Below are 4,683 nucleotides of genomic sequence, written 5' to 3' on the forward strand. Positions count from 1 at the left end.
ACAGTAGACCCTCCATAGTTGACCACCGCCCTGCACTGACCACCTCAATTTGACCTCAAGTTGACCACACATGCACCACACATACATATCTGTACAGTAGGCCTAGTTCCTTATGTTGGCCATCTCCATGTGTTGACCAGTTCGTTATAGTCCCTTGGGAGGTCAACTCACAGAGGCTTGATGATATATATAATGGTTGCAGAGTAGAGCATGGCCTCAGGAGATGGGGTTGTGAGGAAAGCAGTTCCAAGGTTACCCTAGCATTCCGAGTGGGAGATAATGGCAACCTGATCTTGGGAAAGCGTAAGAGAGAAGTAGGGTCAGCAACACACCGGGGGTGTCATTCACACTGAGAGAAGTACAGTGGGATTGTCAGAGCTCTTTGACTGAGAGTTCACAACATACCCTAGTTCTCATTGTATATGAACATAAAGCACATTTCTGAGATTAATGTCACCATAACACTTCTGTGCTCAATGGTGCAGTGCTAAGCAATGCATATGCTACTGTAGGACACATAAAAAGGCCTTACACTCATCCAATGGTCCTACCTTTATAGTGCTTTCCATGTTGTTTAGCAAGAAATGTCAAATTCTTATAATTAACAGAAGGCAACTCATAATCCTCTGAGTCTCCCTCAGATGACCAGGTTATGTCATCATGGTCATCCATAGTGTGTATTTGTTTTTTCACCTATAAAATAAAGAACAGTGCTTCAAAATGTCCCCCAAATGTTTACAGCATAGTCTAAATGTACAGAAGTGATAGTTATCCATTTTCTTTTCTTTTCTTTCTTTCTTTTTTTTTTATTAATTCATTTGTACATAGATCATAAACACATTTATGCCATTTCGGGATTCAATGTGTTGATTATTTCTACCACTTTACCTCTTTTATGTTTACATGGATGGAGATGGAAAATACTCTTCTTCATAAAGTATCTCAGGAATGAAAAAAAAATTATCTATTTTTTATATGAGCAAAACCACAGATATTTTGTAAAGTACTGATGTGTGCTAAAAGGATGACACTTTTACCTATGGCTATGGTTCCTTAATCAGTTTTTAAAGGAAATGTCTTTATAGCAAAAGACTCTGTTTTTTTACTTTAACTTTATATTTTCAAATAATGACATGTTTGATGATTTTTTAGTAATACCTTGTTCTTTTTCTTAGATGTTCTATTTGTAGGCCTAAAAAACACAAATAATTCCTTTTAGCAAATAGGAAATATACAAATGCAAAATATCTAAAACAATTGCTGTTTAATAAAATATCTGCATTTGTCATTTATTTCTCCTACTTATAGAGTTTTTAGGGTTTTTAATACATAATGTAAAATCAATCATTTTCTACAGGAGGGATTGAAGTATAAACAGTAACATTAAGAGACGAAGAAAACTTACTACATAACATCCTAACAAAGAATTACATTTAGATCAAGCTTTCTGAAAAAGAGAAAGGACAATCATACTTGCATTATTTGATAGAAATATACCAGGTGTTTGTCACTCTCCTTTTTAATAAACACGGTCATTTATAGGCACTAAGACTTATTTGCATTATTTTTCTAACATACTTATATGAGGGAAATTCTTTTTGTAATAATATTAATAATGTTAAATTCAAGACCAGAAGCAGTGGCTCACACCTGTAATCCCAGGACTCTGAGAAACAGAGGCAGTGAACTGCCTAAACTCATGAGTACAAGACTAGCCTTAGCGAGAGTGAGACACTGTCACTAAAAATAGCCAGGCATTGTGGTCGGGGCCTGTAGTCCCAGCTACTTGGGAAGCTGAGGCAAGAGAATCGCATAAGCCCAATAGTTTGAGGTTGCTGTGAGCTGTGACACCATAGCATTCTACCAAGTGTTACAAAGTGAGACTCTGTCTTTAAAAAAGAACAATAATAATAATGTTTTTCATCTGTATTTTCACAACTTACTATGTCCTTACTATGTAGTACTTAAAACACTGTACATGTATTTAATTAATGTGAATCCTTACAAGAGCTTTGTGATGTAGCTACTGTTTTAGAGATGTTATCATCCTGTATGGTTTTATAAAGGAGGAGACTAGGCTCAGAACACCAAGTAATTTGCCCACCACATACAGATGGTCAGTAGAGACCACACATTCAAACCCCAGAATTCTGGCTCCAAAACATGAGCTTCATAGCCTGTTGTGAAAATCAAATTTATTGTCAACTGCTCTTAAATGATAGGATAGTAGATAAATCCATATAATCATTCTATTTATGGCCATAATTATAAATAAAATTTTCTAAATCTCACATATTTTTTAAAAACTAAAAGCCTTCATATTGTTGTATCTAGGCAATTAGAGAAACCTACTTTCAACAAGTTCAAAACTTATTTTTCTAAGAAACTTTTCTAAGAAAAATTTTTCTAAGAAAATTCATCATCAGCACTAATTTATCTATTCAACTGTTTATTCATGTACTCAACAAATACTTATTGAGCACACAATACACGTCCATGACACTATGGGTACAAAGAAACGTGGTTTTCAAGCTTTATAAATTTATAATACAAAAAAGTGTTATCTGAAATAAACTGTCAATCATTTATTTTTCTATTGTACATAATCAAAATCTTCCCTTGTCTAGGCTATAAAGGTTATACCTCTAATAATTTAGAGTATCTCATAAAATCACAATGATGCTATTGTTAATGCCATTATACTATGTCAATTTTTATCTCCATGTAACATTAGAACTTCACTGAGATAAAGGAGTGTATAACCAAGAGGTACAGAAACACACCTCTTGGTTTACCTTCCCGTTTGGGGCCAAAAATTTCTGTGAAAGCAGTAATATTTTATTTTTCTATTGTACATAATCAAAATCTTCCCTTGTCTAAACTATAAAGGTTATACCTCTGCTAATTTAGAGTATCTCGTAAAATCACAATGATGCTATTGTTAATGTCATTATACAATGTATATTTTTATCTCCATGTAACACTAGAACTTCATTGAGGTAAAGGAGTGTATAACCAAGAGGTACAGAAACACACCTCTTGGTTTACCTTCCAGTTTGGGGCCAAAAATTTCTGTGAAAGCTGTAATGTTGCCACAATACTGTAGTGAGAACAGGGAAGACAATATTCTGGTTTTCCACTTAAACATCAATGTTAAATTTGGTGTCAAGCCCACACAACTGAACCATCTGTGCATGGGTTTTTGCTTGTGTCAGTCAGAAACAAAGGCAATCCGGAGTCCATCTTTGGCCTTTCCATAGCCACATGAAGAAAAAAAGATTGAGGCAAATGACGTTAGGGTTATTTGAGGCTATTTAGAAATTTGGCGTGTTCTCCTCTTGGTAACAAAATTTCTCCTCTGATATTTGGACCAGAGTTTTCTTTTAGCATTCCCTCCCTTTTTTTTAGAGGCCATGATTAATGCAGTGCTTGTGTGGGAGTCTGTCCCCACAGGGACACTTGAAAAACTTTTTCATGCCATTGAGCCAGTGGAGGTCGTGCTGCTCACTGACACAGGTCTCCAGCACATGGAGATGGGTGTAGGTGCCCATCTTGCATGTCACGACCAGACAATTCACTTCTCTGATGTTTCTCATCTTTTCTTCCATTTGTTCTTTTTTCGCCAGTGCCTCAAAATAGCATTTATGCAGCTCAGCCTCAGCCTCTTTCAGGACACCTGTGCACTTTGACTTTACTTTTAGAATTTCCTGAAATTACTCAGATACCAGTCAGGCAAACTGCTCTCTCCTTTTCTTCATGGCAGGCTCCAATTCATCCTCAGCTTGGGAAGAAAACATGGTGTTCTTTTCTACACATTTCATCACTCCCACGGTATACTGGGAATCCTTTTGTATCATTTTGAGGCTAATTTGTTGTGTTTCTGTAAGAAGCTGGCCTTTGCTCATAATTTGGTGATAGCAGCCAAGTTTTTTTGTTTCTGCTAAAGCACTCAGTTTTGGTTTTGGTGGTTGTGACTCATCAGAAAAGAGAATGTCATTTCCTTTTGAGATGCCACACCCAATCTTGGGCATCCACCTGGTCAGGCTGCCTTCCACCCTGGGGAAATCAGTCCCCATCCATGAAGATTGGGCATTGGGCTATTAAGATGAGGATGACAGAGCCAGGCTCTTGACTTCATTTCAGCCTTGGAGAAATTGTCTCCAAAAAGCTTCTGATTTCCTTTCCCTCATCTACAACATATGCTGCTTCTGTTGTTTTAAGAGGGCCGATGCCAATACAGACTGCATGGCAGGTTTGGGGCTTCCCATGATCCCTGTAGTCATGGCCTTGACTAAATGCTACAGGCTTCTGGCTTCACTCAGTGGCAGATCCCTCAATTCTTTGAACTCCACAGAGCAAGACAAGCTCTTCTGGGGGCATTCTGAGTATTTGTTTTGTTTCCTGTATGATCAAGTCTGCACCTATGACAACCATATTGCTCAGAGTGGTTTGAATCATCTTCGTAGGCACAACAGCTGCTACAACTGAGGCCACATAGGACGCGGAAGAAACTCCTCAGTGGTAAAAACCATCTTGACATAGCCATTCTTCAAGGCTGGTGACTTTGCAGACAAACTTCTTTGGAATTTATCCTCTGGATAAGGTGGACTGCAGGTCAGCCTGTTGTGCACTGAGTTTCCAGTACTGAGCCTGGATGTGACACTCAAGTATTCAGAGTTTCAC

This window comes from Nycticebus coucang, chromosome 6 (genome assembly GCF_027406575.1).
Source record: "Nycticebus coucang isolate mNycCou1 chromosome 6, mNycCou1.pri, whole genome shotgun sequence".
NCBI classification, from domain to species: Eukaryota; Metazoa; Chordata; class Mammalia; order Primates; family Lorisidae; genus Nycticebus; species Nycticebus coucang.